Source organism: Trachypithecus francoisi, unplaced genomic scaffold (genome assembly GCF_009764315.1).
Source record: "Trachypithecus francoisi isolate TF-2019V2 unplaced genomic scaffold, Tfra_2.0 Lachesis_group1, whole genome shotgun sequence".
Lineage (NCBI taxonomy): Eukaryota > Metazoa > Chordata > Mammalia > Primates > Cercopithecidae > Trachypithecus > Trachypithecus francoisi.
This window is the reverse complement of record NW_022681454.1, coordinates 16,520,783-16,545,672: the sequence shown is the minus strand read 5'-3', so window position 1 is coordinate 16,545,672 and position 24,890 is coordinate 16,520,783. Positions and strand designations below refer to the sequence as shown.

General features: G+C 40.4%; 1 pseudogene; it reads left to right on the top strand.

Moving 5' to 3' along the window:
* Positions 1-5,845: 5,845 nt before the first annotated feature.
* On the top strand, positions 5,846-6,941 carry LOC117086297 (annotated as a pseudogene).
* Positions 6,942-24,890: the final 17,949 nt, after the last annotated feature.

The window sequence follows — 24,890 nt, the reverse complement described above, 5'->3', positions numbered from 1 at the left end:
ATGTGTTGGAAACTTAATCCCCAATGCAACAGCATTGGGAGGTGGGGCCTAATAAGCAGTGATTGGGTCGTGAGGGTGGAGCCCTCATGGATGTATTAATGTCCTTCTTGCAGAGGCGGGTTAGTTATCACATGAGTGAGTTATTATAAAGTGAGTCCAGCTCCCATGCTTTCTCTGTCTCACGCACTCAACTCTGCCTTTACATTCCTTAAAAGCCAAAGATCTTTTCTTCTTCTTTGTTTTTATTTTGTGTGGCATCCAGGAGAGTGGAGAGTTATTTGGGTTCAATAAGTGCTATACATACACACACACACACACACACACACACACACACACGATTCAAAGTTCTGAATATTTTATTTAATTTATTCCTCCTCATTACCTCATTTATTTGTATTTCAATAGCTTTTGGGGTACAAGTGGTTTTTGGTTACATGGATGGATTATCTAGTGGTGAATTCTGAGATTTTAGTGCACCTGTGTCACCCAAGTAGTGTACATTGTACCTAATACGTAGTTTTTTACTCCTAGCTCCCCTCCCACCTTCGCCCTTCCGAGTCCCTAAAGTCCATTATGTCACTCTGTATGCCTTTTCATATTCATAGCTTAGCTTCCACTTATAAGTGAGAACTTACAGTTTTTGGTTTTCCACTTCTGTGTTATTTCACTTAGAATAATGTCTTCTAGTTCCATCTAAGTTGCTGCAAAAGACGTTATTTCATTCTTTTTACTGGCTGAGTAGTATTCCATGGTATATCTATACCACATTTTCTTTATCCATTTAATAGTTGATGGCCACTTAGGTTGGTTCCACACCTGTGCAATTGTGAATTGTGCTGCTATAAACACGTGTGTGCAAGTGTCTTTTTCATATAATGACTTCTTTTTCTCTGGGTAGATCCCCAGTAGCAGGATTGCTGGATCAAATGGTAGATCTACTTTTTGCTCTTTGAGGAATCTTCGTACTGCTTTCCATAGAGGTTGTACTAATTTACAGTCCCACAAGCAGTGTATAAGCGTTCCCTTTTTCCTGCATCCACACCAACATCTATTGTTTCCTGACTTTTTAATAGTCAACATTCTTGCAGGAGGAAGGTGGTTATCTCATTGTGGTTTTGATTTGCATTTCCCTGATTAGAGATGTTGAACATTTTTTCATATGTTTGTTGGGCATTTATTTATGTTCTTTTGAGAATTGTCTATTCATGTCCTTTGCCCATTTTTTAATGGGATTATTATTATTATTTTTTTTCTTGCTGATTTGTTTGAGTTTCTTGCAGATTCTGGATCCTTGGCTGGATGTGTAGTTTGCAAATATTTTCTCTGTGGGTTATCTGTTTACTCTGCTGGTTATTTCTTTTGCTGTGCAGACGCTTTTTTGTTAATTAGGTCCCCTTTATATATTTTTGGTTTTGTTGCATTTGCTTATGGGGGTCTTTGTCATGCATTCTTTGCCTAGCCTGATGTCTAGAAGAATTTTTTCAATTTCATCTTCTAGAATTTTTATAGTTTGAGGTCTTATATTTAAGTCTTTGATCCATCCTGAGTTGATTTTTATGTAAGGTGAGAGATGAGGATCCAGTTTCATTCTTGTGGCTTGTCAGTTTTTCCAGCACCATTTATTAAATAAGGTGTCAATTCCCCAATTGATGCTTTTGTTTGCATTGTCAAAGATCAGTTGGCTGGACATATTTGACTCTATATCTGGGTTCTCTATTCTGTTCCATTAGTTTATGTGCTTACTTTTATACCAGTACTGTGCTATTTTGATAACTATAGCATTGTAGTATAATTTGAAGTTCGGTAATGTGATGCCTCTGGATTTGTTCTTTTTGCTTAGTGTTTCCATTGCTATTTGGGTTCTCTTTTGATTCTATATAAATTTTAGAATTTTTTTTAGTTCTATAAAAAATGCTGTTCGTATTTTGATGGGAATTGCGCTGAATCTGTAGACTGCTTTGGGCAGTATGGTCATTTTCATAATATTGATTCTTCCAATTTATGAGCATGGGATGCATTTCCATTTGTTTGGGTCATCTGTGATTTCTTTCAGCAGTGTTTTGTAGTTTGCGGAGATCTTTCACCTCCTTGGTTAAGTGTATTCTCAGGTATTTTACTTCAGTTTTTTTTTTTGAGATGGAGTCTCGTTCTGTCAGGCTGGAGTGCAGTGGCGAGATCTTAGCTCACTGCAACCTCTGCCTTCCGGGTTCAAGCGATTCTCCTGCCTCAGCCTCCCAGGTAGCTGGGACTACAGGCACGTGCCACCACGCGGGGCTAATTTGTTATTTTTAGCAGAGATGGAATTTCACCATGTTGGCCAGGATGGTCTCGATCTCTTGACCTCGTGATCCACCCACCTCGGCCTCCCAAAGTGCTGGGATTACAGGCTTGAGACATTGTGCCAGGCCTACATTACTTTCTTATTTTATTTTTCAGCTGCTGTAAAAAGGGATTGAGCTCTTGATTTCATTCTCAGCTTGGTTGTTGTTGGTGTATAGCAGTGAAACTGACTTGTATACATTGATTTTGTAACCTGATCCTTTACTGAATTCATTCATCAAATCTAAGATTATTTGGGGGAGTCTTTAGGATTTTCTAGATATACAATCATCTCATCTGCAAACAGCGATAGTTTGACTTCCTCCTTTCCAATTTGGATGCCCTTTATTTTTCTCTTGCCTAATTAACTCTGGCTAGAACTTCCAGAACTATGTTGAACAGGAGTGGTGAAAGTGGGAATCCTTATCTTGTTCCTGTTCTAATGGGGAATGCTTTCAACTTTTCCCCATTCAGGATGATGTTGGCTGTGGGTTTGTTATATATGGCTTTTATTACTTTGAGGTTGGTCCCTTCTATATCTAGCTTGTTGAGAGTTTTTATCATAAAGGGATGCTGGATTTCAAATGCTTTCTCTGCATCTATTAGATGATCATATGTTTATGTGATGTGTTACATTTATTTACTTGTGTATGTTAAACCATCCCTGCTAGATAAATATTTGAGATTTGTTGACCAGCAGATCATCTCTTGGTCCTTTTCAACTGCTCAAGCCTTTAAAATGGGCTTGGAGTGATAGCTGCACTATGAAAAGCACTGTGTACATCATAAGATAGGTTAACGCGTTTTCATTCCTGTCTTGGGCCTTACTCAGGCAGCAATCCAAGCTGAGTGTAACCCCAGCTACCCGGGAGGCTGAGGCGGGAGAATTGCATGAACCCAGGAGGTGGAGGTTGCAGTGAGCTGAAATGGTGCCATTGCACTGCAGCCTAGGCAACTGAGCTAGACTCCGTCTCAAAAAAAAAAAAAAAAAAGATTCCCAGCAAAAGATCTGGAGCTGATTCTTATTGGTTCAACAAGAGTCATGTGTTCAACTTGGAACCAATCATTGTGGCCAGGAGGCTGCAGAGCTCTGATAGGCCAGGCTAGGAGGCGCCTGTCTCTCTGATGATCATGTGCTCTGGTTTGTAGGAGAGGGTCTAAATTTGTGCCTGTTGTCTTTCTTGGGTGGTTTAGCATTTACCCTGGTTTCTTTATCTTTAATAAAATGTTATTAATAGTGACATTAAAAATACATGGAAATGGGTTTGGTAGACCTCTACTTTGTATTTCCACCTTTTGCCATAGACGACTCTGGTCATATGAGAGAAACATATGTAGTGAAGACGCTTGAGTTTAGTCCCTAGTTAAATCTAAAAGTCATCCAGCCATGATGACTCTCTTGTCTGGACCCTGGCGTAAAATAACTAATACCTGTCCTCAAGGGCAGTAAGCTGGATGCTTAGGGAAGAGCAGCTTGGGCTTGCAAATTCTTTTGGTCTTGGGTGGTAGTACACATTATATTCTCTATGTGGTGCACTGATTTCCTTCATATTGCTCGCATTATAATAGAAAATAATCTGAATGTTCTTGCCACAGTGGTTTTGTCAATTACTGTGTGGATGAAATCTGCAACTATTTGTTTCATTGTTTAGTAATATTTTTTCTATTTTGCAATGACTTTTAATATTATTTTAACATCAATGAGTTAAAAAATGTGCTTGTTTGTTGAAAAATTAGCAAACAAATGTTAATTTCTCAAGAAAGCTGATGATAGGTCTAGTGCAGTGGCTCATGCCTGTAATCCTAGCATTTTGGGAGGCCGAGGCAGGTGGATCACTTGAGATCAGGAGTTCAAGATCAGCTTGGCCAACATGGTGAAACCCTGTCTCCACTAAAAATACAAAAATTAGATGGGCTTGGTGGTGCATGCCTGTAAACCCAGCTACTCAGGAGGCTGAGGCACGGGAATTACTTGAACTTGGAAGGCAGAGGTTGCAGTGTGCCAAAATCACGCCACTGCACTTCAGCCTGGGGAACTGAGTGAGACTCAGTCTCAAAAAAACAAAACAAAACAAACAACAACAAAAAACCACAAAAACAGAAAAAAAACCACACAAACAAAAAAACACAAGAAAGCTGATGATAAAGGTTAACTTGTACAAGATATTTATTGACTTTATCACAGCTTTATCATAGGTATGGGAAAGGGCGTAATATTATCACTGACCACTTGAAAACCAGAAGGCACAAGTCTATGGGAGCATCAGGATCTGCTTCCAGTGTTGGTAGTTATTTTAAGATTGTGACTTACAATGATAAATTAACATGTGCCATGGCTGTAGGTGCTTTTGTCTATCCCTCTGTGAATCATGACGCTTCCTTTTTTTTTTTTTTTTTTTTTTTTTGAGACAAGAGCCTTGCTCTGTCGCCCAGGTTGGAGTGCAGTGGCACGATCTCGGCTCACTGCAAGTTCTGCTTCCCGGGTTCACGCCATTCTCCCACCTCAGCCTCCTGAGTAGCTGGGACCACATGCACCCGCCACCACACCCGGCTAATTTTGTTTTTGTATTTTTAGTAGAGATGGGGTTTCACAGTGTTAGTCAGGATGGTCTTGATCTCCTGACCTCGTGATCCACCCGCCTTGGCTTCCCAAAATGCTGGGATTACAGGCGTGAGCCACCGCACCTGGCCAAATTATGACTCTTCTTCTAGATCAAGTGACTGCTCTTCTAAATTCAGTTTGCTCATTGTTTATACTAAGTTTTCTTGTGCAATACAAAAAGTAATACGATAGCTGTTAGTGTGTTGTCTCCATAAAAAAGAAATTTGCAGACAGTTAAATGGGTGCCAGCTTTATATCCATGTTCTGAGATGGTTCAAATAGAAAAGTTAACTTCTAGAATTAGGTAATATCTATAAGGGTTTGAATTTTTCACCCAATTATTGAAAACAAACTAAATTTGGAAATTTGTTCTATTAATGGTGAAACATCTGACATTATTATGGATGTTGTAGATTAAGTTAGAAAGATCACCATTGAAGATAAAATTATTTAAGGTAATAAATACATTTACAATTTTTGGAAAAACATGACGTCAGGGTAAAACAACATTTTAAAACTAAATTTGAAACCTATCAAGGAAAATTGTACATGGAATTGGTTGTACTATACACATAATTCAGAAATGCATCCGAATAGGCTGTGATAGTCTATGGATCAAAACAGAGCTTTCCTGTCAATTTTATATAATTTTTTTTTTTTTTTTTTGAGACGGAGTCTCGCTCTGTCGCCCAGGCTGGAGTGCAGTGGCCTGATCTCAGCTCACTGCAAGCTCCGCCTCCCGGGTTTACGCCATTCTCCTGCCTCAGCCTCCTGAGTAGCTGGGACTACAGGCGCCCGCCACCTTGCCTGGCTAGTGTTTTGTATTTTTTAGTAGAGACGGGGTTTCACCGTGCTAGCCAGGATGGTGGTCTCGATCTCCTGACCTCGTGATCCACCCATCTCGGCCTCCCAAAGTGCTGGGATTACAGGCTTGAGCCACTGTGCCCGGCCTAATTTTATATAATTTTTAAACATATGCATAATGACAAAACTGCAAAATTTTTGTGATTAAGCTGATGTTAGATTTAAAGAAATCTCTTCAGGCTGCTGGAATTTGAGAAGCCTTTTATAATACTTGGGCCCCTTCTTAAGCCACAGCTCAGCAAAGAGGCCATGTTCAGTTTGAGCACCAAGATCATGAATCCCAGCTGCGAGAAGCTGAATATGTTCGAGAGTAGCTCTTCCAGGCACTTCTGAAGCTGGAGATGAACTTGGACCTCAGGCTCAGCTCAGGGAGCTGAATATCACGGCAGCCAAGTAAATTGAAGTTGGTGGTGGTCAGAAAGCTATCATCATCTTTGTTCCTGTTCCTCAACTGAGTGTTTCCAGAAAATCCACATCTGGCTAGTACATGAACTGGAGAAAAAGTTCAGTGGGGAAGAATGTTTTTGTTATTCAGAGGAGAATTCTTCCTAAGGCAACTCAAAAAAGCCATACAAAAAATAAGCAAAAGTGTCCCAGGAGTTGTACTCCGACAGCGATGCATATTCCCTTCCTTGAGGACTTGGTTTTCCCAAGTGAAATTGTGCACAAGAGAATCTGCATGAAACTGGATGGCAGCCAGCTCGTGAAGGTTCATTCAGACAACACAGCAGAACACTGTGGAACACAGAGTTGAGACTTTTTCTGGTGTCTATAAGAAGCTCACTGGCAAGGATATTAATTTTGAATTCCAAGAGTTTTCAGTTGTAAACAAAAAAGACTAAAGTATATCCACAGTAAACAAACAAAAAACCCAAAAAAACTCCTCTTCAGCCTGGCATACTTTTTTCCTTACTACTTATCAACAATTAGATATGGGAAATGTTTGAATCTACAGACAAGAGAGTCTATTGAAGCTTTCAATCAGTGTCGTAGTGCATGCAGTTTTATGAAAATATTAAAAATTATCATTAATTCTTCAGAAAATACCCTTGACGTTGTACTAGAGACAGATATGGTTAAGAAACTGATTGGGTTGGGCATGGTGGCTCACATCTGTAATCCCAGCACTTTGGGAGTCCAAGATGGGAGGATTGCTTAAGCTGAGGAGCTCTAAACCAGCCTGGGAAACATAGTGAGATCGCATCTCTATATATACGCACACACAGTTAGCCAAGTGTGGTGATACGCATCTGTAGTCTCAGCTATTCAGGAGGCTGAGGTGGGAGGAATGCTTGAGACTAAGATTGAGGCTGTAGTGAGCCATGGTCGGGCCCCTGCAGTCCAGCCTGGGTAACAGAGGGAGATCTTGTATCAAAAAAAAAAAAAAAAAATTGATTGAAATACCTAATGATGTATGAAGAATAATTATTTTGCTTGTTATTTTTAATGTTCAGAAAATCAATATAAATAAAACTTGATGTCCCTCTTCCCTACCTCATATTTTGCTCTAATGGTTATGCATATGTTTTATTTTTTGGAAAAAATATATTTTTGAAAATAGTTTTTGAAGAGGACTGTTTCATAGGCCCATCCGTTTAATAAAATCAATTTATTGGTCACTACATAGTTCAAAAATTACATAATTACAATTTTAAAAACTTTTATTCTCACAATGCCATAAGTTTGAAGATAAATTATATGGTCATTCTAGGGATGAGAGTGATCAGTTCCACTGGATATCTACAAGCTGACAGTGAGGTATGAGGAACTCTGTAAAGGGAAGTAAAGATGATGGAATGGATGCTGGGCAGGCAAGACCAACTGTGTCTACTGGTACCCAAGTACCAGATCAGAACTGGGGTTTTCTTACCTACCTATGATGATCCAATACTGAATTTCATTTTCCATTCTCCCTGATAACTTTTAAGTTATAACATGCCTTCCCCTTGCCCCTTGGTTCACCAGCTCCTCCATGCAGCTCTGAACAGCGCAGCTTCCCAGCTTCCCTTAATCCCCTGATAGAAGCCGAAAGACAGTTCTTTTTAAACATTTCTAAAAGCTGCAACATGCTCATGTCTCAATTCCCTGCAAAACAAATTCAGAAGGCTGAAATCATTTTTCTCAGCAAATTGGGTGAAAATGGAGCAAAGGCAGAAGCTTTCAAACAAAGCCTCAGGAAAAATGAGAAGAGACTGTAGAATACTGAATATGTAAGTAGAACTCGATATTTCATGCACTTCTCCCAGTATCCAACCCTGAAGCTTGTGTGTTTTTTTTTTTTTTCATAGTAAGTTGTAGTTGCCAAAGCAAAGCAATCACTCCATTAATTATAAAGTAAGGGAAAAAATGGGTATCGATCTTAACTAGTTCCCTTTTACTTGTTTAGTATTAATTGAAAGTTATTCTTCTGAAGACACTTAATTCTTTGGAGGCACTATAGAAAATAATGTTTAAATATTCATTCAGTGTTAAGTGAACTCAGAGTCGAGCTTTTATAAACAGGATATTTTAAAATTGGAACTGGATTTTATGTAAGTGACAAAATGATTTCTGAGTTCTCTTTAGTTCTCATGGTTCAAGAACTCACTTGCTGATGTGCATGTCTAGGGTGGTCAGAGTATTTGTCCAATTGGTGCAAAGACAATGTGCTGCTCCCTTACCCAGAAATGCCCCTTGTAAAAGCAACATCCGTTCATTCATTAATTGATTGATTCAGTCACTCCTGGGCACTGGGATCTTGACTGTAATACTGTTGGACACCAATTGAGATCTAAAAATTATCTGGGTATAAGAATAATTTTGGCTAATGCTCATATAGTGCTGACTATATATAATGTTTGGAATGCTTTATGCACATTAACTCATTTAATACTCAAACAGATGCTTAGAGGGATACAATCATCATCATCTACACTTTACAGTAGAGGAAACTGAGGTATAGACAAGAGAAATAACTTGCCCAGGTCGCTCATCTGGTGAGCAGCGCAAGATTTGGACCCAGGCAACCTAGCTTTAGAGTCTGTGCTCCTAACTGCTACTCTATAGTGTGGCTATTAAAAATATTTTTTTCTGTTTACAGTAACATGTAAGGCGTCCTTTGGTGACGATAAAATTGTTCAGTTGAGAATGTCTATACTCACATTGGAATAACTGGATACAGCTAGTATAAGCATACTTTCATGCAAGAGATATGATACAGTGGGCCTTTGATATTTATCTACAATTCATTTTTAAAAGAATTGGTAAAAACCTTTACGTAGAAACAGCTAAATCTCTGTTCAGTTCAGTTCTGGATTGTGTTACTGTTACTTTTACTTTTTTAGTGGGTTTCATGTATGTTTAAAAGTAAGGAATACCAGGTTTGCTATCTAAGCTCCACCACTAAATTATAAAACCTACAAAGCAAAATTGTACTTAGAATTGTTTGTACAATGGGGATTATAGTGAAATGTGGTAAAAAATCAGTAAAGTGGGGGTATCTCTGTCATCTTTGCAGGGTTCTTGTGAGGGTTATAAGATACTATAGTCTCTTGACTTCAGGGCCTTCTACAGCTATTTCTTGATGTAATTTGGTGCCTAATGTAGTGTCTGTTTCATCACAGAAGTATAATGGATATCAGTTGAATGTGAATGAAAGCGCCGGGCACATACTAAATTTCACTGGCTCTGAGAGCAATTTTTCGTATTCTAACTTCAGGATATGTCTCACAGTCAATAGAATGTTACAATAGATGTCAGCCAAATGGCTGTTGAGATGTAGTTGTTATTGCTCATAAAGCTGTGGACTTGGTCTTTATTCCAAGGTCTTTCAAGGAATGAATATAAATGCAGGTTTGTGTTTGATAACTTTCTGTTGATACCTCTTGGTAAAGGTAGTTTCAGCACCAAGACTTGCAGGATGGGTGTCAGTGGTTCCAAATAATACCTTCAGAGACGGTGGTGCAGCACTCTTTCAAGAAATGCTGTATTATCACTGCATTTGATGGCACAGAGTATGATATCATATGGGAAAAGAAAAAATAGACATTACCCAGTCTGAGTCAAAAAAGGATTTAGCAGAGTTTAACACAGATTTAAAGCATTTTAATTAATACCGTAAATAATTTATTTTACATATATATTACTTTTTGTGCACAAGAATGGTACATAAAAGTATTTAGATGAGTCTACAAAGCTCGTTAAAATAAAATGATGAATGGTTAGTGTATTAGTTTGCTTTCACACTGCTATAAAGAACTGGCCGGGCACGGTGGCTCACACCTGTAATCCTAGCACTTTGGGAGGCTGAGATGAGCGGATCACTTGAGGTAATGAGTTCGAAACCAGACTGGCCAACATGGTGAAACCCCATCTCTACTAAAAATACAAAAAAATTAGGTGGGCGTGGTGGCATGTGCCTGTAATCCCAGCTACTCAGGAGGCTGAGGCAGGAGAATTGCTTGAACCTGGGAGGTGGAGGTTGGTGTGAGCCAAGATCGCACCACTGCACTCCAGTGTGGTGACAGAGTGAGACTCCATCTCAAAAAAAAAAAAAAAAGAACTACCCAAGACTGGGTAATTTATAAAGAAAAGAGCTGTAAATGACTCACAATTCTGCAGGCTGTACAGGAAGCATCGTTGAGGGGCCCTCAGGAAACTTAGAATCAAAGCAGAAAGTGAAGGGGAAGCAAGCACCTTCTTCACATGGTGGCAGGCCAGAGTAAAGGGGGAGGTGCTACACATTTTAAACAATCAGATCTCGTGAGAATTCACTCACTATTGTAAGAACAGCAAGGGGGAAATCTGCCTCCATGATCCAATCACCTCCCACCAGGTCTCTTTCTCAACACTAGGAATTACAATTGACATGAGATTTGGGTAGGGACACAGAGCCAAACCGTATCATTTTGCCTCTGGCCCTTTCCAAATCTCATGTCTTTCTCACATTTTAAAACACAATTATGCCCTCTTTGCAGTCCCACAAAGTCTTAACTCATTCCAGCCTTAACTCAAAAGTCCAAGTCCAAAGTCTCATCTGAGACAAGGCAAGTCCCTTCTGCCTCTGAGCCTGTAAAATAAAAAACAAGTTAATTACTTTTGAGATACAATGAGGTACAGGTATTGGGTAAATAGACCCATTCCAAGAGGGGGAAATTAATACTTAAATTTAATCCTCAGTGTTGAAGGAGGGGCCTGGTGGGAGGTGATTGGATTATGGGGGTGTACCTCCCCCTTGTTGTTCTCATGAGTGTGAGTTCTCGTGAGATCTGGTTGTTTAAAAGCGTGTAGCACTTCCCTCTTTGCTCTCTCTTCCTCCTGCTCTGGTCATGTAAGACGTGCCGCCTTCCCCTTCACCTTCTGCCATGATTGTAAGTTTCCTGACCCCTCCCCAGCCATGCTTCTTGGACAGCCTGTGGAACTGAGTCAATAAAACCTCTTTTCTTCATAGATTTCCCAGTCTCAGGTAGTTCTTTAAAGCAGTATAAAAATGAACTAATACAGAAAATTCATATCAGAGAAGCGGGGCATTGCTATAAATTAAATTCAGTCCCTCAGTGGCACCAGTCCCATTTCAAGAGCTCAGTAACCACATGTGGCTAGTGGCTACCACATTAATTGGCTCAGACACAGATCATTTATTTCCATTATCACAGAAAGTTCTTTTGGACAGCCCTGGTCCAGGTTCTTATTGCTTCTCAGTGACAGGGACTTCTCCTAAGTGATCTACAGGCCAGACTCTTAGATATGCCTTCCTTTGTCATTCCATAGATACTTACTGCACATCTGCCACATGCCAGTCATTGGGAGATATGACAATGGGCAGAGCAGGCAGGGGCCACCCTCACCGTTCCTGCAGTCTCCAGCCTCAACACCTCCCCTACAGGCCATAGTCTAGTAGTTTCCTGAGGGATTTGTTTTAAGATACAAGTCTGAATGTGTTTCTTCAGGAACACCTTTGTCCCCCACAAAATATAGATGGTCCCCGACTTGTGATGGTTTAACTTAATTTTTTTGTCTTTATAATGGTGTGAAAGCAATACACATTCAGCAGAAACCATACTTGGAGTACCCATACAATCATTCTGTTTTTCCCTTTCAGTGTAGCAGTTAGTCAATTATATGAGCTATCCAACAATTTATTATAAAAATAGGCTTTGTGTTTCATGATTTTGCCCAACTGTAGGCTACTATAAGTGTTCTAAGCATGTTTTAGGTAGGCTAGGTTAAACTATAATGTTGGGTATTTTCACTTGGTGATGAGTTTATTGAGATGTAATCCCACTGTAAGTTGAGGAGCATCTGTAACCTCATTGCTCCTTAGCTTACACCAAGATTCCCTAAGATCTGGCTCCCACCTTCATCTCTAGTCTGAAGGCTCATGGAGTGTCTGCTGCCAGGGGCACCCCTAGGTGCTGTGACTACAGGCACCTGCATGTTAGAGGCCTCTTCTGCAGCTTTGCTCTCCCAGGCACTGAGAGCCAGGACTCAGGACCTGTGGCAGCATTTTTCAGGGACCTCTCCAGCTGTGCAGTTCCCCTTCTGTATCTTGGCTAATTCCAACTCATCCTTCAAGATCTGGCTTAGATGACACCTTCTCTAGCACTTTTGCATGACTCCCTGATATATACTAGGCTCTTTTTCTTCCATGCTCCTGTAGCACCTTGCACCAGCCTGTATTCTGAGGCTTTAAATGCCAACTCTTCAACCAACATGAGTGTCTGCTGTGGGCCACATACCCTACTAAGCTCTGTGAATGCAAAACCAAATGAGACTGCTACCTGCCCGCTCCAAGCTCAGCATTTACAGAGGGAGACAGTCCACTCCACTAAATATAAAACAGAATGTGACCCAAATGTTATTAGAAGGAGCACAAAGCAGAGAGGTAATGCAGTCAAGAGAGGTGGTTTGGATTGGGGTAATGGGTCATGGAAGGCTTCTACCTAAGCATGGTGTCTGTGTTACATAGTTGAAGAATAAATGAATAATAATAATAACCAATAGGTATTGAGCACATATTATATGTCCAGCCCTGCCTGTGTTAAGTGGCTTTCCATGCATTCTATCACTTATTCCTCATAACTACATGTGACTCATGTATATTGATACCATTTTGTAGATGAGGAGACTGAGGATTAAGAAACTTGACCATAGTCACCTTAGCTAGTAAGTTGAAGCAACATTTGAATCTAGGAGGACCGTCTGACTCTAAAGTGTGATATCACCATGTCAAAATTCTGCCTTTTATGTATGCAGTAGGATTTTGTAGAATGAATAGGAGTTTCTCATGTGGACAACAAGGGTGATGGACATTCAGGGTGGAGGTATTCTAAGGGTGATGCTCAGAGAGGTTAATTAATTTGCCCAGTATCACACAGTGGGAATTGAGAGTTTGAGCATGTTTCAGAGAACTTATTAAATGCCAAGGCTGGATATGATGAAATGGAAGAAATTTTTTTAATCCCCTTTTTCTCTTCCACTTGCTACATAAAAATGAAAAGACTATTGATTGGGAGGGCAGAATGTGCAGTTAGTAATGAGATTCCTTCTGAAAATCCTTTAAAGTCTCCATAATTAATTTATTTGAGAGGTGAAACAAACTGTGCATGTGAAATGTGTTAAAATTATGAACAGGTTGCACTGGGTCCACTGCCTGAGGCTGCCCGGCCTGATGAAGGGCACCGGGATTCATGTCTGCACATCATCCTTGCAATTAATTATTGATCACAGCTGGGGTTCAAGCAGTTGTCTCAGCCACTGCAGCTCAGCTATGTTGCAGCCTCTGAGTCCATTCTGGTCCTGCCTGGCTGAGCCATGAGCAAGGAAGTCTGGAGAAAAGAGTGGGATCCTTTCTAGTCCCACTGATGTTGAATTCAAGAAGAGGCTAAATGAATATGTGCTGATACAAGTCAACATAGTGTTATCTGGGTGGGTGGAGTGTTGGCTGGGAATGGGAGTCTCTTCAGGGAATTTCCAGAGAGATGGAAATAGTCTGTACCTTGATTTGAGTGGGCATTCTTCCCAATGGTGCCAATGCTGTGAACTGCATCTCTGTGGCCTCCCTGAGGGAATGAGGACCTGCGGCACATCCCCAGTCCTGCTAAATCCTTGGGACTCTCATTTTTCCAAGTCAGAGTAAGCCTGTCGCCAAAAGACTGGAATTAGGATTTCTTTCAATGCTGAGATATAAATTAAGAAAAATATTATATCTGCGTGTCACAACAAAAGTCATACAAGTGACAATGGTTTTGCAAAACATTTTTACCTCTGTCATTATTTAACCTTGACAACAATCCTATGAGTGAAGGATTAGCATTCTCATTTGACAGATCTAGAGCCAATGAAAGCTTGAAGAGGTTAGTAGCTGAGATAATTCTGAAATGCAGGAGACTTGACTCCAAATCTGTTACTCTCTTTCCTAAATCTGGTGTCGAGGACATCCTCTGAGGGGAAAAGAATTGCCCAAAGGTATCCTATGGGAAATTATCTTCATACAGTGCTAACTCCAAGACCAGCTATCACAAAGCTCATGTAACCGAAAGGCCCAAGGACCAAGTTAAGACGCTTGAATCACATAGTTTAGTATATTAACTTAAAACACACAGTTTGAAGCCAGAAGAGTGAGGTGGGTAGTTAATGGACATAGGAGAGGGTGCAAACAGGGAAAAATGGCCACGCTTCCTGCACCCTGGAATATGCAGAACTCCATCTAATATTCTTGCCACCAGAGATTGGCTCAACCGGCCCAATCATTTCTTCCATCTTCACGTCAACAGCTGGTCCCTCTTAGGCCTCTATAGTGATCAGCTGGTCCCTATTAGGCCTCTATCGTGATCAGCTGGTTCCTATTAGGCCCCATAGTGATCATCTCATCCAGCTGCCTTCAATCCTGCCTACACATTAGAATCACCTGGAGAGCTCTTAGAATTTATCAATGCCTCATTCTTATCCCAGAACAATGAAATCAGAATCCATATGGGTAGAGTTCAGACACCTGTATTTTCTAAAAAGCTCTTCAATGATTCTGATTTACAGCCAGAGGTGAGAACCAACAATTTAGATTCTGGGATAGCAAATAGATGTCATTTCAGATGCTAACTCCAACTAATTGATAGTAGTAAGAGAAGGACCACGAGCTGCCGTGTGGGCTCAGAGAGAGAAAGTTTAGTGGGCAATGCAGAGCCTCAACTCTCTGCTACATGAGTCTTCCTGCTGATGGTTAGGTTACAAGATCAGAGTTGAGGTTGAACAAGGAGCTTGGCAGATGAAAAGTGCCTGGGCCAACACAGTGAACTTGTTCTATTGGGAGATTCAGGGGCAGTCACACCTGGCCCATGGTGGTAACTCATCCTTTACCCTGACAGCAGCTCTGGATTTCATTTGGCAGAGGACTTGCGGGGCTGGAATGGGTGTCAGCAATGGATGGCTGATTTCAGTTCTCATAAATATTGAGTGCCTCGTGTATATTGAATATATTATGACTATTTGGAAACTCCTGTGCCTTATGTATATTTGGTGAGTCTCAAATATTTGCTACCTCTTGGTCTTTCCATCTCTTTCTAAGCTCAGCAGACACATGCTCTATTTAATCTATGCTAACATGTCGCCCTATGTTTATATACACTTAACCTATCTAATGAATTCTGCCTCATAAGCTTAATTGTCTCATAAGCTATTTGCTTCTATACTTGTTTCATTTATTCTTCTTTGTATTTCTGATTTTCTCTAGCAGAATGGCATATCTTAAATAATATAACAAACACATTCCAAAAAGGGAACTGTGTAAGGGACTCTGTGCAAGAGTAGTTGGGTTGACCAGAGTGGTGGGAAACTTCTGGACTAATGGATACTCGATCAGAGACAGCATGTGAGGAGTGTGTGAGTTCGGAGTCAGTCCTGGGTTTGAACCCAGCTCCACTGCTGACATCTGGGGATAGCTTCCTAACCTGTCTGACCCTCAGTTTTCCCATCTAGAAAGGGCATAACCACACCTACCCTCTATAACTGTTTGATGATTTAATAAGTACTGTCGTAAGCATTAGCACATGCTTAAGACTTGCAGCAAGTTTTCCATAATGTAGTAGTCTTAGACCTGGATGAGGGACTCACCTCCTTTCGATCCTTTGTAAGCCCCATTTGTGACTGTCCTGCAGAGCATGGTTTCATCCAAGGCCACTTTTCCCACCAGAGAATCAGATAGAAGAGAATTTGTATTTGTTGAACCCAAAGCAGCCATCCTAGAGGCTGTAGGCTTACGTGCTGTGTCCTCACGGTGCCAGCAGCGTGGGAAGCACAGGTGGTATGGGAACACAATTGACCTACCCTGGAGCGGAGAGGAGGCTCTGGAAGGGCTTCCTGAGTTGAAATTTGCATGGTGAGTAGGCATTAGCTAACGAGCCTATTAAAATTAGGGGGAGGAAGGCAGGAAGTCCTGCTTTAGGCAGAGGGGTAGCAGAGATGAAGACCGCAGGCAAGAGAAAGCCTAACACATCTGAGGACCTGCGTGAGATTCAGCCTGGCTCCAGTGAGTGGGACCATTGATGGGTGACTTCTGGTCACACATGGACCTGTTCTGAACTTTCTCACGGACCAAAGACAGAGGTAGAGTTGAAAAAGTAATATATGCCTTTATTCAAGTCTAAGTGGTAAAATATGCAGCGAAACTAGGAAATTGGACAAGGAGGAGCAGTGAGAAGTGTTTGAGCGTGGGGCTTTTATGTTTTTAATGTGTGAGATGGTTCTAGCATCCAGTTAATACTACTCGGTTTAAATGTGTTTATCTTTATGCTAGGAGGATGGTGGGCACAGAGGATCTGAGATGTGTCTTCCAGGATTCTTAGTTCATGTACATGAGGCTGAGATGACAGCGCACATATTCAAACTTGGCCCTGACAGAATTTAAAAAGCAGTTTTGTGTTTTTTTCTCCCTTATGGGAAAGGATAAAAGTAGGAGATTAAGCGTCAGCCAAATTCATTCTGATTTCTTTCTGTTGGAATGCATCTCTACCTCCCTGGTCAATTGCAATAGAAAGTGGCCTTGAGAGTTGAGATGGAGGTTATTTTAATGTAAATAGAACTTTAAAATTACCCTTCCAGGAAACAGTGCTCAGACAAACTCTCTGACAGGTCTGAGATTTGATTGTATTAAGTGGCTCTTCCTGGGGAGAATGCGAGTGAATCTGGCCACCTCTTACCCTGACACGGGCTTCTTCAGGAAGGGACACGTGAAACTTCATTAGGAAAAGCTGAAGCCCCATTGTGATCTACTTTAACGCAGTCTTTATTCTGTGGGCCATTTGCTAATTTAATAAAAATTGCATATTCCTGGTAGCTGAAAGAAATTTGACAAGTCAATGCCTGAAATGCTCAGCAGAGTAGTTTAGAAGAAAGCTAGAGATTTACTTCCCATTTTCTAGAGAGGGAGATGGGCCTGGCTTATGTTTCAAAGGAGAAGGCCATGTGGGCAAAGAGAACAGTGAAGGACCAGTCACTGGCCTGGATTGGAATTCAAGCTTTCACACTTTTGGGCTGTGTGACCTCTCCTGAGGGGCTTCACCTCTCTAAGTCTTATTTTCCTTATCTGCAAAATGGGTATAATAATCTCGACCTTCTAGAACTGTGAACAGTGACTGAGGGGAAGTATATAGAGTGCTTAGCCTAGTGCCTTTGACACAAAGTTTTTAACTTCAAGTAAATTGGAGCCAAGAGAGTGAAATGAAGGTGGCCTGGTATACAGGATGAAGGGCAGTGCTTAGATAGATAACTGACCAGACAGCTGCAGCCATGAGCTCCATGCCTGATGCTGCAGAGGTAGGAGGGCTTGCTTTAGAGGCATTGGCAGAGTGGGAGGGGGCCACACCTGAATCTGGCTCTTCCACCTTCCTATGTGTAGTTTTCAGGCAAGAAAGGAAGCACAGGCAGGCATGCAGGAAAACTCAGCACCCAAGAAGACGTTCAGGAGAAGGTATAAATGCTCTCTTACGGCAGGGAGAAGATGGTGCCAGGAATTGGCTGTGAGACTCTTGTTCTACTGTAGGATCCAGAGAAGAGTAGCTGAGAGCTTCAGATATGTTGATTAAAGGTCATGGGAATCCCAGGTGTGATCTGTACAGTGCTCAGTGGTGGAGTCATGGCAGAGGCCAGAAGCGGCTCTCAGAGTATAGGGCAGGAATCCAAGCACTCTGAGCCAGGCACCTATGGGGAGAAAGCACTGTTTTGGGAAGGAAGCTAGGCCTGGGAAAGATAAGACTCTACAATGAAAATGGCATCACAAGGAAGTATGGTGAATCACGCTTGCAAATAAACAATAACAAATGAATTCTGTGTAAGAGAGATGCAAGAAATGTTAAACTTTAGACTCCAGTAATTGTAGGTAATACAATAAAAGATTTTCAAATAAGTATATTTATAATATTCAAAGAGATAAGTAAAGAAATATAAGTCATTAGGTAAGAAGGGAAAATTATGGGAAAAGGAAAGGTGGATTTGACAAAGACCAAGTAGAAATTCAAGAAATGAAAAACCATGAAGTCGTTGAAGTTAAAAGAAAAAAAAAAAAGGTACTCATGAAATGGCAGACTAGAAATAGTTGAAGAGAGAATTAATAATGTGGAAACAAAGCTAAGTAAATGAGCCATGAATATAGAAGAGAAATTATAAGGAAAGAAAGATAAAGAGGATTAAAAATGTCTAATTAGAGCATCTGAAAATTAGCTTGGATGTAATTGAGAAAAGGAACCACTTCAAGGTAAAATGGTGGAAAATTTTTCATTTTTAAAGAAAGCTATAAGGTCTCATTAAAGGAGTGCACAGTTTAAAAAAAAAAAATTAATTTGTAGCCATAACAGAAAAATTGCAGAACATCAAAGTGACAGAATAATATTAAATTCTATGAAAGGAAAAAGACAATCACTAATAATAATGCATGCTTTTTAAAGAAAATTTGAAAAATAAAATGTAAAGAAAACTTTGCACATAATTCAATTATAGTCAATGACTATATTTTGATGTACATTTTGGGGATACATATGTCTTTTTAAGAAAGTTAACTCTTCAGGTTTGCACAATTTCATGTCCTTCTTTTAAGATTTAATGTATAATGGATGTCCCATATCATTTTTAAAAATAATTGTTAATATAGAAACATTTTAAACTTACAAAAATATTGCAGGTATGGTAAAAAGAATACCCCTGCTGAGATATTTGACAGAAACTTGTCAATAATGCTGCAGTGCTTCTGAATACTTCAGTGTTTATTTCCTACAAACAAGGGCATTTTCTCACATAATCACGACATAATAATGAAAGGCAGAAAGTCAATATTAATGTATTATATTTAATCCACAGACCCCACGGGTTTTGACAATTATTCCAATAATGTCCTTTACAGCAAATGGATCTAGTTCAGACTCATGCATAGTATTTTGTTGCCATGTCTCCTTAGTCTTTTCCAGCCTGTGACAGTCCTCCGTCTTGTCTTGACTTTCATGACCTTTACACTTTTGAAGATTCGAGGCATGATATCCGTCCGGTTGGATTTTCCTGATATTTCATCTTCATTAGATTCAAGTTATAATTTTTTGGCAGGAATATCACAAAAGTGATATGATGTTGTGATTGCACTCTAGGATTTTGTCTAATAACTGAGGTTGCTCACTTTGACCACTTCATTAATGTGGTGTCTGCAGGGCTTCTTCACAGTAACACTACTCATTTTCCTTTATACTTAATACGCATTTGATGGAGAGGTACTTTGAATCCACATAAGTTCATTCATCACCAAAGTCTCTCTCTATAACTTTATTACTCAAACACCAGGGTTTCAGTCTAGATCCTGCTGCTTGCTGCACAGAAAGCTAATCACTGAGATGACAGATATTGCCAAAGAAGAAGACTTTAATCCGGTGCTGCAGCTGAGAGAATGCAAACTCAGTCTCAAGTCCATCTCCCTGTTGACTAAAACTAGGGGTTTAGATAGCAGGGAAGAAATGTAACAATGTGTAAGAAAATAAGAACTAGGGAGGGGGCAAGGAGGCATCAGGTGCTGTGATCTAGTGAGTTTCAGTTCTTCAGTACTTTTTTTTGAGAGGTCTGAAAGTCCTTTCCTGAGGAAGGAACTAGGATAAAACAAATACAGGTTTCATTCTTTAACAGCAGAAGGGTCAATTTCTATTCTATGTTTATCCAAAAACAACTGTCTATGGGATTATTCCGCTGGTTTCATATCTATTTTTGTCAGATGGACTCATGTTTTCCTATTTATTTAATGGCTATATCCTGTTACTATCATGTTTTTGATGGTCAGATTTCCCCAGGTGACACCCCTTAAAGCTGGCCCCCCTATGTTGCCCAGGCTAGTCTCAAACTCCTGGACTAAAGCAGTCCTCCTGCCTTGGCCTCCCAAAGTCCTGGAATTACAAGCCTGAATGACCACTCCCAGCCCTGTACCTTTGAGATAAGAAATTTTATTTGGTTTACCCAAGTAGTGTCTGTGTGCATTTATTCTGCCACTCTGAGCTTATGATACACCTGTTAATATAGTGTGTTTTTGTGCTCTCTCTCTCCTCCTCCTTCTCTCCCTTTCTCCTTCTTCCTTCCCTTTTTAAAGCACTAAATTGTAGGCACCATGCTAGGTGATGAGACTTTAAGATAAATGGGATATATTTACCTGCCTTAAACATGCCATGTGAGATTAGGAGACCTCATACTGCGGGTGCTTTTCTGCAGACAGGTGTCTGGTACTCCAGATGCTTGCCCAGTGTTAAAAGAAAACCTGTTTTCTCATTGAATAATGGAGGCAAACCAAGGGTTGTATGAAAAGTCACAATGGCCAGAGGCCTAAGATCATCTTCCCATGAACAAGAAGGAACATTGAAATGGAATGATAGTCTGATAGGGAAGATTGATTGAGAGCGAGAGAGCAACAGCTCTAGACAATGACAATAACAGGCTTTCAGGATCTCACCCCAACAAGGGAGGTACTCAGTAGTTGCATAGGAGTAGAGTAGCCATTGTTCAGTTATGAAGTTCAAGTTGTGTGGAAAGTATCCCAGAAAACAGATTTTTTTTTTTTTTTTTACGTTCTGTGGTATAGGTGCAGAACGTGCAGGTTTGTTACACATGCCATGGTGGTTTGCTGCACCCATCAACCCCTCATCTACATTAAGCATTTCTCCTAATGCTAACCCCCCCCGCCCCCTCACCCCCAACAGGCCCCAATGTATGATGTTCCCCTCCCTGTGTCCTTGTGTTCTCATTGTTCAACTTCCACTTATAAGTGAGAACATGAAGTGTTTGGTTTTCTGTTCTTACGTTAGTTTGCTGCGAATGATGGTTTCCAGGTTCATCTATGTTCCTATAAAGGGCATGAAGTCATCCATTTTTATGGCTACATAGTATTCCATGATGTATATATGCCACATTTTCTTTATCCAGTCTGTCATTGATGGGCATTTGGGTTGGTTCCAAGTCTTTGGTATTGTGAATAGTGTGACAATAAACATATATTTGCATGTGTCTTTATAGTAGAATGATTTATAATCCTTTGGGTATATACCCGTTAATGGGATTGCTGGGTCAAATGGTATTTCTGTTTCTAGATCCTAGATCTGGTTCTAGAATTACCACACTGTCTTCCACAATGGTTGAACTAATTTACGCTCCCATCAACAGTGTAAAAGCATTCCTATTTCTCTACATTCTCTCTAGCATCTGTTGTTTCCTGACGTTTTAATAATCACCATTCTAACCAACATGAGATGATATCTCACTGTGGTTTTGATTTGCATTTCTCTAATGACCAGTGATGATGAGCTTTTTTTCATGTTGGCCGCATAAATGTCTTCTTTTGAGAAGTGTCTGTTCATATCCTTCGCCCACTTTTTGATGGGGTTGTTTGTTTTCCTTTTGTAAATTTGCTTAAGTTCTCTGTAGATTCTGGATATTAGCCTTCTGTCAGATGGATAGATTGCAAACATTTTCTCCGGTTCTGTAGGTTGTCTGTTCACTCTCATGATAGTTTCTTTTGCTGTGCAGAAGCTCTTTAGGTGGAGTCTTCCTCTGTCTTGCCCAGGCTGGAGTGCAGTGGCAGGATCTTGTCTCACTGCAACCTCCACCTCCTAGGTTCAAGCCACTCTCCTGTCTCTGCCTCTGGAGTAGCTGGGACTACAGGTGTGTGTCACCACACCCAGCTAATTTTGTATTTTTAGTAGAGACGAGGTTTCACCATGTTGGCCAGGCTGGTCTCGAACTCCTGACTTCAGGTGATCCATTCGCCTCGGCCTCCCAAAGTGCTGAGATTACAGGCTTGAGCCACCATGCCTGGCCAGAAAATAGAAATATTTTTCCAGGACTTTTTGCATGGTTGGGGTCTCCTGTGTATAATTCCCAATCAACCAGGCATTTTGATGCTTTGAAATAATAATTTTCTAGAGTATCATGGTGACTTCTTCATCTGATAGAAGAGGATTTGTGTATCACTCCTCAATTGCTTGAATTATTTCAAATCCCACTCCTGGATGGTCATCTGTGGTCATCAAAGGAAGCACAAAACCATGTTTTTCTAAACACCGTAAAGAGATTCACATCCCTCATCACCCACCATTAGGTGAACAGGCATGTGAAACCATGACATCTATTTTATTTTGATAGGAATTTATTGGCAGGATAACATAATGGTTAAAAAATTAGCTTCTCATATCAGGCCTAGGTTTGCATTACAGCTTGGCCATTCGCTGTCTGTGTGATATTAGGGACATAGCTCTTTGAGCCTGAGTTTTCTCATCTATAAAATGGGAGAAATGATGGTTCTAATCTCATAGGACTGTTTTGAGAATTGAATGAATTAGTGCATAGAAAGCACTTAGCATAGAATCTGGCATTTCATAAGTGCTCAGTTCACACTGGCTTTTATTATTAGTTATTAGTATAAGTTGTATATATCTTGGCTTTTATTAATAAGCTCCATTTTATGCTATTCCTGGGGGAATAGATGCTAACCCATGCCTTTCAAATAAAACTTTGGGAAATGAATTATTACTTAATAGCATTTATTTATCAGTTTGAATCCATCAAAACCTAGGGTCTAAGTAGGAGAAATCACATTGAGGATATTGGTGGTGAAAAAAGAAATGACCTTCTTGTACCATAAGGTAGAGATTTTAAACTATAAACGTAGCCTGCAGAGGAGTTTTGTTTGACTTGGACAGTATTTGTTTTCAACTTGATTTAGTTGCTGACGTTTAAGAACCAACTGATTTCATATAAAAATTAGCATTTCCTTCTGGGCTTAGATTCGGCCTGTTTTATTTTTTTGTTACCTGTGTGTGGTAGGCAGAATAATGATCCCCTGAAGATGTCCATGTCCTAATTCCCGAAGGTGTGAATCTCTTAGGTTATATGACAGAGGGAAATTAAGGTTGTAGATGGAATTAAGGCTGCTATTCATCTGACCTTAAAATAGATTATCCTGGATTTTCTGGGTGGGCCCAATGTAATCACAAAGGTCTTTATCAGTAGAAGAGGAGAGTCAGAGGGAAGTAGCTTAGGGAAGAAGGATGAGAGAGATGCAACATTGCTGGCTTCAAAGATGGAGGACGGGGCCATAAACCAAAACATGCTTGTGTCCTCTAGAAGCTGGAAAAGACAAAGAAATGGACGCTTCCCCTTTACCCACTAGTGGAGATGCAACCCTGCCACCATTTTGATTTTAGCTCAGTGGGACCTGTATTGGACTTCTAACCTACAGAACTGTAACGTCATACATTTGTTGTTTAAATCATGAAATTTGTGGTAACTTGTTATAGCAGCATTAAAAACCGTTACACTTCTTTATTCCTATAGGATAAGAGTATGATTTTTATGTAATTTTGTTGAGGCACTTAATTGTCTTGGCAGATGTGAAGCCCACCAGAGTTGCAGAAGCTCCCTGGCTTCTCTACTCAAAAATGCAGACCAATAAGAATGCTTGCTGTCTCTGATGGGAAGCACATGTGTTGGTATTACTAAAGGACTTTTAACTACACAAGCAAATGACCCTTTTGATCCTAAAAAAGTATTAAGGGATAATAATTACTGTGGAATACTCACATTCCCTGCTTAAGGGATTTTAGTACCATGTTTTTGTATGATTGGAGTAGTTCAGCATTTTTCTCCAAGACAAATTGCCTGGGCTAGGTGGGTAATTTCACATAGGAAGGGAAAGTTCTTGTTTGAGAAGGTGTAGTCTCATTTGTCTGTGCACAAATGACCACAGGAACGCTTGGAAGAAACTAGGATCAACAGAGGCGGAAAAAATAGAATTCTTCCAAAGAAATCCTGGAGTAAAGGACAAAGGCCTTTGGGAATAGAGATGATGGGTCTGAGATGTGCATTAGAAACGTGGAAAGACATGAGTTCTGTGGGCAGGGCTGCAGCCAGGGCACCTTTGGTCCAGGTGCATGGAGGAAGGAACATGGGTGGTTTTAGTCTCTCCACTCCTGGCCCCAGGGAGTCTTTGGGTGGGGCCCAACATGTAGAATTAGACATGGCGGTTCTGTCTCTTGGGGATTCAGAGTCGTAAATAACAGTCTTCTCCAGTCCTGAGATAAAGATTGTTTGAGAGATGAATAGAGGAGTCAGAAAGATAGAGCTAGAAATTCTACTGCTGAGTACTCACCCCAAAGAATTGAAAACAGAGACTCAAGTAGATATTTGCACACGCAGCATTATTCATAATAGCCAAAAGGTGGAGGCTACCTGAGTGTCCATTGACAGATGAGTAAATAAACAAAAAAAATGTGGTCTGTATGTATAATGGAATATTATTCAGCCTTAAAAAGGCAGGAAATTCCAACACGTGCTACAACATGGATGAACCTTGAGGACATTACGCTAAATGAAGTAAGCCGGTCACAAATGGACACACGAAAGGACACATATGTCCGCTTATATGAGACACCTAGAGTAGTTAAATTTATAGAGACAGAAAGTAGGATGGTGGCTACCAGAGGGTGGGAGAGGGAAGAAAGGGGAGTGATTGTTTGATGGGTGTGGAGTTTCAGCTGGCAAGATGAGAAGCTCTGGAGATGGATGGTGGTGACAGCTGCATAATAATGCAAAGATACTTAATGCCACTGAACTCTACAGTTAG